At 43.5% G+C, this 16,336-nt stretch overlaps 1 protein-coding gene and 1 non-coding gene across 2 annotated transcripts in view; both read left to right on the forward strand.

Annotated features, from left to right (window-relative positions):
• Positions 1–16,336, forward strand: part of LOC125156954 (uncharacterized) — a 92,859-nt gene that overhangs the window by 64,089 nt on the left and 12,434 nt on the right. The window lies entirely within an intron of this gene.
• On the forward strand, positions 6,409–6,481 carry TRNAK-CUU (transfer RNA lysine (anticodon CUU)). Its single transcript has one exon. It is a non-coding gene; the product is annotated as a tRNA-Lys (tRNA).

Here is a 16,336-nt window from a genome sequence, read left to right on the forward strand (position 1 = left end):
TAAACATCTTCATTGTGCTTTTTCTTCAGAGCCTGTTTTATAATTTATAATGAGATGATAGGTGATAGATAGATAGATAATAGTAGATAGATAGATAGATAGATAGACAGATAGATAGATTGTGGTAGGGTCCCCTCCCTAAGGAGAAAAAAGAAACCTCAAGGCAACCTGGCTATACGCGTACATGACAACATCCCTCATGACCCTGTAACATGAGACCGCTTCATCAGACGGCATGTTTGTGTGTTACCAGATATGGGAGACGAAGAAGTAAAAAATACATAAGAAACTACACCACGTGGCGTTCAGGGCTCAGTTCTTCGGGTACGAACCCAACTGAGTGGCGCCAGCAGGAATAAAGTTGCCTCCTGGAAAGAAAAGGCTCCGTGTCACGACTCCCTGTGTGAGAATCCTGACACAAGATCGATAGATAATAGGTAGATGGATAGATGATAGATAATAAATAGATGATAGATAGATGATTGATAGATGATAGATGAGAGATAGACGATAGATAGATGGTAGATAATAAATAGATGATAGATAGACAGATGATAGATGAGAGATAGACGATAGATGATAGATAATAAATAGATGATAGATAGATGAGAGATGAGAGATAGACAATAGATAGATGATAGATAATAGATGATAGATAGGTAGATGATAGATGAGAGATAGACGATAGATGATAGATAGACAATAAATAGATGATTGATAGATAGATGATAGGTAGATGAGAGATAGACGATAGATAGATGATAAATAGATAATAAATGGATGATAGACAGATAGATAGATGAGAGATAGATGAGAGATAGACGATACATAGATGATAGATAACAAATAGACAGATAGATAGATAGATGATTGATTGATAGATAGATAGATAGATGATAGATTTTTTTACCTGTCTATATACCTCGCTTGACATAAGCTCCTTGAGGAGGAGGACATGATCGATCTTGTTCACTGCTTTATTCCCAGTATGTAGCAGAATGCATGTACTTAGCAGATGCTCTCTCTTTCTTTTCACTCCATCTTGATGTGTCCCACGTCACTGTCCGCTCCTTCTCGGTCTCTTCTGCTGCGTCCTCTTCGTGTCTCCAATCACTAAGTCTTAGACGATCCCACAGCTTAGTCCTCAAGTCTCTTCTCTAGCCACGTCTACTTCCCAGGTGATTTCATCTCGTCTCGTGGCTTTACCTACCCTCTACGTGCTGCCAAAGCTCAATTTTTTTTTTTTTAACTCTCCTTGCACAAAAGACTTGTTATCCAAATACCAGCCCGAAGTCACTACTTCTGTGTCTGTGACAGTGTTTTATTCCTCGATCTGCATGCGGGTTTCAGGGGACGTCACTTTGTGAAAATTCAATGAGTATTTTTCTGCTAGGATATGATATTTCCAGGGGCGCCTGGGTGGCTCAGTCGGCCAAGAGTCTGACTCTTGGTTTCGGCTCAGGTCACGATCTCACGGTTCATGAGTTCAAGCCCCATGGCGGGCTCTGCACTGACAGCACGGAGCCTTCTTGGGATTCTCTCTGCCCCTCCCCCAACTCACGCTGTCTCTCTCTAAATTAATTAATTAATTAATTAATTAAATTTTAAAAAGAACATATTTCAATTAAAAGTTATTTTTAAAGTAAAAAAATAGGGCGCCTGGGTGGCTCAGTCGGCTAAGCCGCCAACTTCGGCTCAGGTCATGATCTCGCGGTCCGTGAGTTCGAGCCCCGCCAGGCTCTGTGCTGACAGCTCAGAGCCTGGAGCCTGTTTCAGATTCTGTGTCTCCCTCTCTCTGACCTTCCCCCGTTCATGCTCTGTCTCTCTCTGTCTCAAAAATAAATAAACGTTGAAAAAAAAATTTTTTTTTAAAAAGTAAAAAAATAATTAACAATCCCCCAAACAAACAAAAACCCTCCTGATCTTGCCCCCTTCACCTCCTCCGTGCTCTCCCGTCTTGGTATTTGGCAATCCCATTTTTCCAGCTGTTCGGGGCAGAAACGTTGGAGTCATCCTTGGTTTCTGGCACTCGACGTCCAACCCACCAATTTGCCATTCTGCGATACCTTCAAAATACATCCAGACTATGACCTCTTCTCACTCCTTACTTCCCAGTATGAGCTGCCATTTTCTCCGCTTCCCCCCTGCCCCCCGCCTGCCAACAGTCTCTTCCCAACACTGCCCATCACTCCTCAGTCAACACCTTCCAGTGACTTCGAATTCCAGAGTCAAATTCCAAGTTCTTCTCGTAGTCCGGTCTTACCTCCTTCTGCTTTTCCCCATCACCATTTTCCTCATTATTCCTCAAACACGCCAAGCATGATTCTACCTTAGGGGCTTTCTAAAACTTGTTTGTTTGTTTGTTTGTTTGTTTTAACATTTATTTATTGTTGAGAGACAGAGTGCGAGTGGGTTAGGGGCAGAGAGAGAGGGAGACACAGAATCCGAAGCAGGCTCCAGGCTCCCAGTTGTCAACACAGAGCCCGACGCGGGGCTCGAACTCACAAACTGTGAGATCATGACCTGAGCCAAAGTCAGACACTTAACCGACAGAGCCACCCAGGAGCCCCTCGGTTTCTTTCTTTTTTTTTTTTTTAATGTGTGTTTATTTTTGAGAAAGAGAGACAGAGACAGAGTACGAGCAGGGAAGGGGCAGAGAGAGAGGGAGACACAGAATCCGAAGCAGGCTCCAGACCCCGAGCTGTCAGCACAGAGCCCGACGCGGGGCTCGAACTAGCGAATGGCGAGATCGTGACCCGAGCCGAAGTCGAATGCTTGAGCGACTGAGCCACCCAGGCGCCCTTCGAGTAATATATAATTTTTAATAAAATCTACTTAAGAGCAAAGAGTTCACCAACTTAACTGTCGTAAGATGGAAGACCGAATGACTCCAAAGTAGAATCCATTTGATTGATGTATCACCTCCGAAGTTAACAGTGTTTGGGTGGCCAAAGGAAGTAAAAACCAAGGAAACTTGCTCTGAAGACACCGGGCTTCATTTGATCTATACTATTTCCAAAGTCAACTCCTGCTCCCATGTTTTATCTGCAGGAGGTAATGCGTTTGGAATCAAGTCAAGCAGGCATCACAGAAGCTTAAATGTTTTGAAGTGCTGGTACAGAACATCGTACACTTTCCCAAGGTAATCCGAGCTTCAAGAGGAAGTTCTTTCAATTAGTACAGCTTCTCATTTTGACGTGCCTGTGGCTTACACCGTGGGTCATTGTTTTCCCTTCTAACTTCGTCCCACCATGAACCACGGAATGTTACCATCCATCATTCAAGTTTGAAACTCACCCGTTCACAAACCGGGGACGTCGGCTGTGCATCTGAGAAGCCCCATACGATCCACATACATGAAACGGTACCTACCTACACTCGGTGAAACCCCAGTAAAATTATGGGCGTTCTACTTTTCTTCTAGTCCATTCTCGTGGCAGGAAAGGAAAGGGGAAAAAAAACACACTTCTCCGTCTTACGCTCCTACAAATTCCTTACTAAGTGGTGTTGAATCGTGGATTGGGGTGTTACTCAAGTCGACACTGACGGCTGCTTTTTCCGTTTGCTTACAGGAAAGCACATGCAGGTACCCTGAAACCTGACCTCAGACGCTGGTCTCTATGTGACCCTGTGAACCTTGCCTGGGACAGTTTGGTTATACACATTCATGAATCATACGGCTATCACTTTCCCCTGTCATAGCTGGTTAACCTCAGGGAATTACCACGGGAGCCCTCGTGCCCCATCAAGCGCTAGCAAGATCCGATGTAGGTACGGTGTCCCCGGCTGAATTGAGTTCCCCGGGAAGTCCTTTTCTGTTCTCCCCCAGCCTCTGTCTCCCCACAGTGAGAGAAGGACGTTGTGTGCCCCCCATAGGCCCCAAGAATTGTTACATCTGTGACAAATTGCAAACCCAGGACTCTTGCTTCCTAGCTTTCCTGATGTTTATCTTTGAACTGGGATCTTTTTTAAAATAAGGATGCTGCGCTTTTTAATAAAAAAAAAATATTTATTTTTGACAGAGAGAGAGAGTCCTTGTGCACACGTGGGGGAGGGGCAGAGAGAGAGAGAGAGAGAGAGACACACACACGGAGAGACAGAGGATCCGAAGTGCGCTCTGGGCTGACAGCCCAGAGCCCAATGCGGGGCTGGAACTCACGAACCGTGAGATCACGACCTGAGCCGGAGTGGGAGCTTCAACCGACTGAGCCACCCAGGCGCCCCCATAGTTGGAACTGGGATCTTTGGAACCTACAGTTTTCCTCATTTTTCTAGTAGCTCAGGGATTCCAAATATTTTACCCAAGGTGTACTGCAAGGGTACCTTCAACATCGAGAAGAGGACTCTCCTGGATGCCAGTGAACCCAGGCTCATGCCAGTGGCTTCAACATACTGAGGGCTCATTTTGGAAATTCCAGTGGTGCTTCTGGAGGGCTCCTCAGTGCAAGAGAAAATCTACAGTTCACTGACAAATTGCCTGGGTCTGGAAATACTCAGCACGCTTGCAGCCTTTCGGTGTTTGCGTTAAGAATATGCTCAGAAAAATGCAGCATTCAGCCCTCAAACGGAGCGATGGAGGCTCTAAATAGCTCCCCTGACAGTCTGGCTCAGAAAAGAATGCCTTTCACAGACATATCCAGGGATCCCGTCTTAAAAGAGTTCTTGCAAGCTCGGAAGACCTGTGCACATAAAATATTAGAAAACAAAGCATGGGAAAATTTCCCGTAGAAGGCACTCCTGAGAAATGCAATTTCAGGTTCTTAAAAAAAAAAATCCACTGCTACCATTGCCAGCCAGAGATTTGATGGAGAGGAGAAGGTCAGGCTTGCGGGGAACTTCGATTCACTTCAAGAACACAACACGAACATCAATATTAGTCGCACAGGTATTTGCTTAAGCTCACTGCCATCCGTTGGTGTCACCTGCACGGGGCATTAAATGCCCACAAGAGATATGCAACGGCAGCTTTCTCAGCAAGCTGGAACAAAGAGACGTAGCTACCGTCCTCACGCTCAAGACGACTCCGAAAGACCCAGCCAAAACAAAGAGCACACGCAGGTCAGGTCATTTCTGAATTCGCAGACTTTCACTGCCACGAGGGTCAACAAGGCTTTTTGGAAACCAGAGAAAATTGAAACCAAACAAACAAACCAGAGGTCAAGTCAGAAGGAGAGCCCTTGATCTGCAAGGCACGTGCCCAACAACTGCCGGTCGCTGGAGAGGGACTGTGAACTTCTCTGTTCACGGAGGAGACAGCACACAAAACAATCTCGCCTCGCCCATGACGCAGACCTTGAGAACAATACGTGTCAAGTTTACGAACTCCAAAGCTCGGCCTGTGAGAATTCATTCAAAAGGAGAAAACAACCTATTCCCCGCCTGATCATAAATTGCAGGAAATGCCAGGCACTTGGAATATTATGGCCCATATGCCACGGATTCATTAAAACCCAGACCTGTTTAAGCTACAGGAAGCACAGATTGGTGGAATGTGTCCTGGCTGATTTAGGTCTTTTTCTGTTTTCTAGCTCTCTGTTAAGAAGGTTAAAGGAGAGAGAGGAGAGAGAGAGAGAGAGAGAGAGAGAAGGGCAGGAAGGAAAGAAATTCTCCATTGCTCATGCTTATCACTCAGAGATGCTGTGAAAATCAACGGAGAGCATCCTTGGAACACGGAGGGGCTTCTGGAAGCCCGACGCGGGGCATCTCCCAGAGCTGCGTGCCAGGAGCTTGGCCCCTATCACCACTGACTCCACAGTGGCTGGGACGTTGAGAGCTTCACGGTGCAAATTTCCTCCTTCAGGAAGTCCCGCATGTAAATGACGATTCATTTGTATTCTCTGATGTTCCTTGTGTGGGAGGTAGGAGCTGACTGCCTCTTTCTAAAATAATTTCCTAAGCGGGACCTTTTTCTTAATATCAAGGCATTTTAACTGGGGAGGAGAAGGGAAGGAAATGAAACATCTCATTCAGCGGTGAGTGGATTGATTCACTTCCTCATTCCACAAACATGTATGGAGCCACTCCAACGTGCCAGAAATTCCGGTGGACCCTGCAAAGGCAACGCCAAATAAGGCAGGGCTCTGGCCTCAGGGAGCTGATGGTCTTCATAAAGGAGGGAAATGAATGGGCCTGTGATCTAGCACAGCACTGTGCTGAGGGTAAGACTGAGCGACAAAAGAGTCCGTTGTGGCCGCATCGGTAGGGCGTGCCTTGAGCTAGCCAGGAAAGACTCAGAAGAATTAGATTGAGAAGAAGAAAAGGGCATCCCAGGCTGCAGCACCCACAAAAACAGGGGTGAACCAGCTTTCCTACAATGTAGAGAAATATGAAATGGGCTATGTGTGTAAGGAGCACCTAAGAAAACGTAGGCATCCAACAAACGGGTTTAAACAAACGGGGTGGAGGGGCGCCTGGCTGGCTCAGTCGGAAGAGCATGTGACCCTTGATCTCAGGGTCGTGGGTTCGAGCCCCACGTTGGGTGCAGAGATTACGTAAATACACAAAAATTTTTAAAAATTAAAAAAAAAAAAGGCAAATGGGGTAGAGCCCGTGAAAGCTCAAAAGTGTTAACCTTAAAAAGAAAATAGCCAGTTATTTTAACAGAAAAAAAAAACTGGGATTATTCCAGAAGAGCAGAGAATTACAATATGGGCTATGCAAGCTATGGGAAAACCACAGGTGAGTCCAACAAATGGAGGAAAGGAGCCCTATTTTATGGAGAAGGAGGAAGTTGGGAGAGGTGGTTTTGAATGCAAGCCTGTTTGAGAAAAGCAGGGGTTCAGCGTGATGATGGTTTCTCCTTGGTTGAGCTGCAAGGGTAGTCCATTTCTTTTTTTTTTTTTTTAATGTTTATTTTTGAGAGTGAGTGAGTGAAAGAGAGAGAGACACAGAGACAGAGAAAGAATGAGGGAGGGGCAGAAAGAGAAGGACAGAGGATCCGAAGCGGGTTCCATGCAGACAACAGACAGCCAGACTTTGAGGCCCGAACCCGCGAACCGCGAGATCATGACCAGAGCCAAAGTCGGACGATTAACTGACTGAGCCACCCAGGCGCCCCTGGGTGGGGGGTGGGGGGTCAATTTCCTCTTGGGGGGTCTGTAATTGATCATTCTTTCCTCTTGAAGAGTCTTCTGTTAGGAGTCTGTAATTGATGATTTGTTCCTGTAATTGACATTTCTGGTAGGCGCCTTCTACCACTCCCCGCTTCCAGCCTCCGGAGTCCACGTTAATGAGGTTTCCTTGTATTAATTTTCACACAGTAAATAAGAAGTAACCATGTCAGAGATGCTTTCTCAGAATCACTGATTTTTTTTTTTAAGGTTCCTTGAGAAGCGGCGACTGATTCGCATCTGATTCGTGACCGCCGAACTATAGAAAATGTGCAGATCTGCTCGACCATGTGAATACCTTTAGCTGAGGTGATGCAGGTCCCTTTGGATGCGGTGGTCTGAAATCTTAGAGATTGTGCTTTGGCGAGCTGGAGCAGTTGCCTTCTAAAAACACTAATGACAACCAAAACTTATTGAGCTCTCATGAGATGGCGGGCACTATGATTGCCCCGAGGCTATCCAATGACTAAGAAACAGTTCCTTGCCCTCAGTGACCTCTGAAAAACTAGCCATTAGGGGAAAAAAAAAAAAAAGCAAGCTCTTACCCAACCTCTAATTAAAACGTGAGGTCTCCGTTGTTAGTATTTTAAGGATAGTCCTTTCTCTCAGTTCGGCAGTCTGGAAAAGACATCTAAATTAAAGAGAGTAATGTGTACGTAGAACACTCCATTTATCACAGTTCCGGGAGAAAAAGCTAGAAAAGCCGAGCGTCTGCTGCCCCAGTGTGGCCACACTGCACCCTTTGCTTTCAGCAACCACATGAATGTACATTTCCCACATCAACACTGGACCTGTGAAATTAAGAATTTTGGAGAATAAGGCTACAATATTGGGTAAGCGGGGGGTGGGGGGCGCGGGGTAAAGAGGTTCTCTTTTACCATGGCCCTAGGAAAGTCCTACGGTGAAAACTGAAAAAGAACAAAAGCAAAAAAACCACAACTGAATCTCTCCAGGATAGCTCAAGAGATCCCAGTAGTAAATTCTGGTTTATCCTTGGTGCCTGAGTGGCTCAATCAGTTAAGCATCAACTCTTGGTTTCTGCTCAGGTCATGATCTTGTGGTTCATGAGTTTAAGCCCCGAGTCAAGCTCCACATCAGTGCAGAGATTCGTTGCTTGGAATTCTCTCTCTCTCCCTCTCTCTCCCTCTCTCTCCACCCCTCCCCTGCTCGTGCTCTCTTTCTCTCTCTCTCCCAAAATAAATAAACTTAAAAAAAAATATGTTCTAGAATAAGGTTTAAGTCAAGCAAATGTATTTGTTCTTCTTCATACATCCGTCAACAACTGGATTAAATTATTCTCCCATAATTTCCCTTTTCTGGAACATTTGCTTTACGCTTTTCGCCACACCAATTCCTTTCACTACAGAAAATGTCTACCCATGAATTACTCTTTCCCTCAAAATGTTCCCAGACTCCACTCACAAAACTTGGTCAAACCAATAATTTCAGCATCTTCCACCTGGAGTGAAAATAAAAACAGAGACAGAGATAAAAAGAGACAGAAAGAATGACAGGGAAACCTTTGCTATTTGCATACTTACATATAAACTACTCAAAAGCCGGGACCACCTCTAGTCTTTCAATTTTGTCTACTCCTACACTATTTCAATGGTAGATAGATAATGAATAGATTGACAGATAGATGATGGGGGGAGAGAGAGAGAGAGATGGCAAGAGGGCTTAAATAATGAGAGATTTCAGAATACTATTATTTAAATCCACTTTTTGCAAGGAGAATTTTGTATTTTGAGATCAGGTGTGAAACATAATTGGAAAGAAAACCATTGCACATTGAATATGCTTCTATAAATGAAATTAGCTCAAAATATTACATTTGCAGATGTGTGTGTCTCTTCTGTTAAATGTCAGGCGCCCTGTAGCTTGTGGGTAAGAAGAACCGTGTCTGCTTTGACTTTAAAAAAAAAAAAAAACAGCTCTATCAATGAATAATTATATGCCACAAAATTCATCCATTTTGAATGCACGATTCGATGATTTTTTTTAATTTATAGAGTGCAGAAACTATCAACACAATCCAGTTTTTTGAGAGAGAAAGGGCGCAGGTGAGTGAGGAGCAGAGAGAGAAAGAGAGAATCCCAGGAGGGGTGGAGGAAGAAAGAGAGAGAGAGAGAAGGAGGGCTCACCCAAAGCAGGGCTCGAGTTCACCCAAAGCGGGGCTCAAGCTCACCCAAAGTGGGGCTCACCCAAAGAGGGCTCAAGCTCACCCAAAGTGGGGTTCACCCAAAGTGGAGCTCGAGTTTACCCAAGGTGGGGCTCAAGCTCACCCAAAGTGAGGCTCTCCCAAAGCGGGGCTCAAGTTCACCCAAAGCAGGGCTCCAGCTCACCCAAAGTGGGGCTCAAGCTCACCTGAAGCAGAGCTCATGCTCAACAAAGCGGGGCTAGAGCTCACTCAATGTGGGACTTGAACTCATGACCTGTGAGACCACGACCTGAGCTGAAGTTAGATGCTTAGCTACTGAGCCACCCAGGCACCCAACACAATCCAGTTTAAGAACATTTCCATTCATCCCAAAGTAGGCTACATGATGTTGGCCATCCCCACTCCCACCACCCAGCCCCAGACAACTATTCAACCGCTTTCTATCCCTGTAGATTTGCCCTTCTGGACATTTCATACAAACGGAATCACATTTATATGACATTTTGCCTCTGGCTTCTTTCTAAGCATAACGTTTTTGAGACACATCCATGTTACAACAGGTATCACTAGTTCGTTTCTTTTTCTTGTCCACTGAGTGGATAGAACACATTTTGTTTCTATCAATTGATGGACATTTGAATTCTTTTCGCTTTTTGGCTATTACGAATAATGTTGCTATGAGCATTGGGCGTACAAGCCTTTGTGTGTTATGTTTTCATTTCTCTTGAGTTGATGCCTTAAGAATCGCTGGATTTTATGGTAACTTTGTTTATTTAAGAAATCGCCAAATGGTTTTCCCAAAGCGGTTGTCCTGTTTTAACATTCCCACCAGCAATTCATGAAGGTTCTGGCTTCTCAAAGCTTCACCAACATTCTGTTGGGTATGAAGGGGTGTCTCGTTGTGGTTTTTATTTCCATTTTCCTGAAGATTAATGATCTAGGGATTTTTCCTGAACTTATTGGTCATTTGGGTATTCTCCTTGGTGAAATGTGTATTCTAAACTTTTGCCCATTTTTAAATTAAGGGTTTTTTAGGGGCGCCTGGGTGGCGCAGTCGGTTAAGCGTCCGACTTCAGCCAGGTCACGGTCTCGCGGTCCGTGGGTTCGAGCCCCACGTCGGGCTCTGGGCTGATGGCTCAGAGCCTGGAGCCTGTTTCCGATTCTGTGTCTCCCTCTCTCTCTGCCCCTCCCCCGTTCATGCTCTGCCTCTCTCTGTCCCAAAAATAAATAAAAACGTTGAAGAAAAAAAAAAAATTTAAATTAAGGGTTTTTTTTGTCTTATTAACGAGTTGATAGAGTTCTTTGTACATTCTGAACATATTAAACCTTTTGCCAAGAAATATGATTTACAAATATGTTTTCTGAACTGTGGATTGTCTATTTCCTTAACAGTGTATTTTTTTAAGTTTATTTATTTTGAGAGAGAGAGACAGACAGAGTGTGAGTGGGGGAGGGGCAGAGAGAGAAAAACACACAGAATCTGAGGCAGGCTCCAGTCTCCCAGCTGTCAGCACAGAGCCTGACCCGGGGCTCGAACTCCCAGACTAGGAGATCATGACCTGAGCTGAAGTCCGACGTGTAACCGACTGAGCCACGCAGGTGCCCCTTTAACAGTGTATTTTGAAACACAAAAGTTTTATAACTGTGATGACGTTCAGTTTATCAGTTTGTTCTTTCATGTATTGTGTCTGGTGTTACACCTACGACATTTTTGCCTAGTCCAACATAAGCCATAATTTTCTTCCATTTTTTTTAAGTCTTTTTTTTTTTTAATTTTTTTTTAACGTTTATTTATTTTTGGGACAGAGAGAGACAGAGCATGAACGGGGGAGGGGCAGAGAGAGGGAGACACAGAATCGGAAACAGGCTCCAGGCTCTGAGCCATCAGCCCAGAGCCCGACGCGGGGCTCGAACTCCCGGACCGCGAGATCGTGACCTGGCTGAAGTCGGACGCTTAACCGACTGCGCCACCCAGGCGCCCCCCCCTTTTTTTTTTTTTTAAGTCTTATAGCTTTGGCACTTACATTTAGATCTGTGACCCATTGTGAGTGAATTTTTGTGTATGTTGCAAGATAAGGGTACAAATCTATTGCATGAGGATATCCAATTGTCTTAGTGCCATCTGTTGAAAAGACTTTCCTTTCTCCACTGAGTTTTTTTCGGCTCCTTTGCCAAAAATCATATGACCATAAATGTAAGGGTTTATTTCTGGACTTTCAATTCTGTACCAGTCCGTCCTCGTGACAAGGCCACACTCTCTTGATTACTGTAACATTATAGTTTGTTTGTTTGTTTGTTTTAAATCAGGAAGTGAAAGTCCTTCAACTCTGTTCTTCTTTTTCAAAAATGTTTTTGCTATTCTGGGTCCTTTTAGAATCAGCTTGTACAGTTCTGGGAGAAAAAAAAACCCATTTGGGATTTTTATAAGGATTGAGTTGAACCTGTAGATCTATTTGCTACCTATACCGATCTATAGATCTAACAATATTTGGTTTGCTAATCCATCAATGTGGAATGTCTCTCCATTTACTTTGATCTTTAATTTCCCAACAATTTTGTATTTTCCGTGTAGAAGTCTTACATTTCTTTTGTTACATCGACTCCTAAATATTTTATATCTTTGATGCTATTGTGTATAGAATACTTTTCTTAAATTTCATTTGCAGATTGCTCACTACTAGCCTATTGATCTTATATCCTGTAACCTTGTTCAACTTGTTTATTAGTTGTAGTAATTTTGGGGGGATACCCTAGGAATTTTAAAATACGGGATCATATCATCTACAAATTAACATACTTTTACTTCCTCCTTTCCAACCTGGAGGCCTTTAATTTTTTTCTTTGTCGCATGGGCTAGAACATCCAGTTCAATACCGAATAAAAGTGGTGTGGCAAGAGTAAACATTCTTGCTTTGTTCCCAATTCAGGAAAAGCATTTAATTGTCATCACTATGATGTTAGTCGTGGGTTTTTCATAGATGCCATTTACCTAATTGAGGAAGTTCCTGCCTATTATACTAGTTTGCTGAGAGGTTTTGTGTTTTGGCTTTTGAAATCATGATTGAGTGTTAGATTTTATCAAATGTTTTTTTCTGTACTTATCGAGATGAAAGTGTGTTTTTTTTATCCATTATCTCAGTAATATGATTTACTATAGAAGTTGATTTTCAGATGATAAATCAATCTTGCATCTTTGAAATGAATTCCACCTGTCACAGTTTTTTATATGTTGCCAGATTTGCTTTGCTAATATCTTGTTGAAGATTATTATGTTCATGTTCATGAAGGACATCTGTCAGTATTTGTTCGTTTGTTTTTTCCTGTGCTGTCTTGGTCTGGCTTTGGTATCAGGGTGATACTGTTCTTATAGAATGAGTTGGGAGGTTGGGGGACCTGGGTGGCTCAGCTGGACGTCAGACTTTGGCTCAGGTCATGATCTCGCAGTTCGTGAGTTCGAGCCCTGTGTCAGGCTCTGTGTTGACAGCTCAGCGCCTGGAGCCTGCTTCAGATTCTGTGTCTCCCCGTCTCTCTCTGCCCCTCCCCCACTTTCACTCTGTCTTTCTCTCAATAATAAAAAAAGCATTAAAAAATACTTTGGGGGGCGCCTGGGTGGCGCAGTCGGTTAAGCGTCCGACTTCAGCCAGGTCACGATCTCGCGGTCCGTGAGTTCGAGCCCCGCGTCGGGCTCTGGGCTGATGGCTCAGAGCCTGGAGCCTGTTTCCGATTCTGTGTCTCCCTCTCTCTCTGCCCCTCCCCTGTTCATGCTCTGTCTCTCTCTGTCCCAAAAATAAATAAACGTTGAAAAAAAAAATTAAAAAAAAAAAAAAAAAAAAAACTTTGGGAAGTGTTCCCTTCTCCTCTGTTTTCTGGAAAAATTTGTGAGAGTCAGTGTTAATTCTTCTTTATATATTACAGAGAATTGAACAGTGAAGTCATCCAAGCCTGGACTTTTCTTCAGGGGCAGAATTTTCATCAGTAATTCAGGGCCCTTAATTACTGTAAGTCTATTCAGATTCTCTATTTCTACTTGAGTCCACTTTGGTGATTTGTGTATTTCTAGCAATTTGTCTATTTCTTGTACATTTTCTAATTTGTAGTGTTCCCTAACAGTTCTTTTAATTTCTGTTAGATCAATAATGATGATTCCTTTTTCATTTCAGATTTTGAGAATTTGTGCCTCCTTTTTCTTGGTGTAACCAAAGGTTGTTAAAATGCATGGACCTTTTCCAAGAATCAACTTTTGGATTCACTGATTTCCTTTATAGTTTTGTAGTCGTAATTTTTCTGTTTCACTTACTTGTGCTCGAATCTCTGTTACCTTCCTCCTTCTGTTTGCTTTGGATTTAGTTTGATCTTCTTTTTCTAATTTCTTAAAGTAGAAGCTTAGGTTATTGATTTGGGTTTTTTTTTTCTCATATAGGCATATAAGCTATAAAACATTCCCCTAAGCACTGCCTTAGCTGCATCCCATAAATTTTGATATGTTGTGTTTTCATTTTCTTTCACTTCAACATATTATTAAATTCCTTTTGTAATTCTTTCCTTTCACTCATGAGTTATTGAGAAGTGTGTTCTTTAGGGGCGCCTGGCTGGCTAAGTTGGAATAGCATGTGACACTCGATCTCGTGGTAGTGAGTTCAGGCCTAACACTGAGCGTGGAGCTGACTTTAAAAAAAAAAAAAAAAAAAAAAAAAAAAGGGGGTGCCTGGGTGGCGCAGTCGGTTAAGCGTCCGACTTCAGCCAGGTCACGATCTTGCGGTCTGTGAGTTCGAGCCCCGCGTCGGGCTCTGGGCTGATGGCTCAGAGCCTGGAGCCTGTTTCTGATTCTGTGTCTCCCTCTCTCTCTGCCCTTCCCCCGTTCATGCTCTGTCTCTCTCTGTCCCAAAAATAAATAAACGTTGAAAAAAAAAAAAAAACTTTAAAAAAAAAAAAAAAAAAGAAGTGTTGGGGCATCTGGGTGGCTCAGTTGGTTAAGTATCCAACTTCAGCTCGGGTCATGATCTCATGGTTCTTGAGTTCGAGCCCCGCGTCAGAGTCTGTGCTGACAGCTCAGAGCCTGGAGCCTGCTTCAGATTCTGTGTCTCCCTCTCTCTTCCCCTCCCCCACTTGCACTCTGTCTCTCTTTCTCAAAAATAAATACACATTAAATTTTTTTTTTTTTTTTTTTTTACAAAAAGAAGTGTTAGTTTCCAAATACTTGGAAATTTTCCAAATTTTGATCTTCGTGGTTTCTAATTCAGGTCTGCTGTGTTCAGAGAATATACTTTGCCTGCTTTCAAATCTTTTAAATTTTCTGAGGCTTTTTATGGCCTAGCATATGGTCTGTCCCAGAGAATGATTCATTTGCGTGTGAAAAGGATGTGTGTTCTGCTCTTGTGGGATGGACTGTTTTATAGATGACAGTTGGTTCAAGTGTGTTGATAGCGTTCGAGTCTTCTATATCCTTCCCGATATTCTACTCGCTCTATTTGTTATTCAGAGATGGGGTGTTGACATCCCCAACTATTATCGTTAAATTGTCCATTTCCCCTTTCTGTCAGCCCTTGCCTCATGTATTCTGGGGCTCTATTGTTACATGCACATAGGTTCAAAATTGTTATATGTTCCTGCTACATTTACACTTTTAGCATTATGAAATACCCCCTCCGACCCTGATATTTTTTGTCTTAAAGTCTATTTCGTCATGTATTAGTATGGCTACTCTGGCACTTTTATAGTTGCTGTTAGTATGGTGTATCTTTTCTCATCCTTGTATTTTTAACCTCTGTCCTCCAAAATAATGTGTGTCTCAAGGCGCCTGGGTGGCTCAGTCAGTTAAGCATCGGACTTCAGCTTAGGTCATGATCTCGAGGCTTGTGGGTTCAAGCCCCATGTCGGGCTCTGCGCTGACAGCTCGGAGCCTGGAGCCTGCTTCGGATTCTGTGTCTCCCTCTCCCTCTGCCCCTCCCCCATCACTCTCTCTCAAAAATCAACACACATTAAAAAAACTCTTCCATAAGGAAAACTCAAGGTTCATATGGCTTGCTTGATGCATTTTATCAGGGAGCTAAGGGAGAACTAACACTAACATTACACAAACTCTTCCAAAGAAAAGGAAGTCTTCCGGAGAAAAGAGGGAGGGAACCCTTTCCATCTTCTTCTATGAGATCAGCATTACTTTGATCCAAGAGCTGACCAGAAAGGAAAATGAAATTCAGTGTTTTTCAATATATTCTAAATGAAATGCTAGTAAATTAAATCCATATATATATTAAAAGATAATAGGTTATTACTAACCTGGGTTTATTCTGGAAATGCAGTATTTGTAAATCAATGAATACAATATGTTACGCTGATAGAATAAAAGAAAAATCACATCTCACTAGGTAAAGGCATTTTTTAATGTTTTTTAAAATTTATTCTTCAGAGGGAGAGAGAGACAGAGACAGAGCATGAGCAGGGGAGGGGCACAGAGAGAGGGAGAGAGAATCGGAAGCAGGCTCCAGGCTCCGAGCTGTCAGCACAGAGCCTGACGCGGGGCTCAAACTCAGGAACAGCGAGATCATGACCTGAGCCAAAGCCGGACGCTTAACCAACTGAGCCGCCCAGGCGCCCCCTTTTTTTTCTTTTCAATGTTTATTTTTGAGAAAAACACAGTGTTAGCGGGGGAGGGGCAGAGCGAGGGAGACGCAGTCTGAAACAGACGTCTGTCAATTCTTTTAAAAAAATTTTTTTTTAATGTTTATTTATTTTTGAGACAGAGAGAGACAGAGCATGAATGGGGGAGGGTCAGAGAGAGAGGGAGACACAGAATCCAAAGCAGGCTCCAGTCTCCGAGCCGTCAGCACAGAGCCCGACGCGGGGCTCGAACTCATGGACCATGAGATCGAGATCGTGACCTGAGCCGAAGTCAGACGCTTAACCGACTGAGCCACCCATGCGCCCCAGACGTCTGTCAATTCTTAACCTGTATGGAGCCAAGCTGAAGAGCAGAAAATGGTAATTCAGAGCTTTGAGAAGTTTCATGAAGTAGGGCAGGAAAATGGATTTACTGCTAGCTACTAAGGTAGCCAGGAACTCGAATGTC

This window comes from Prionailurus viverrinus, chromosome X (genome assembly GCF_022837055.1).
Source record: "Prionailurus viverrinus isolate Anna chromosome X, UM_Priviv_1.0, whole genome shotgun sequence".
Lineage (NCBI taxonomy): Eukaryota > Metazoa > Chordata > Mammalia > Carnivora > Felidae > Prionailurus > Prionailurus viverrinus.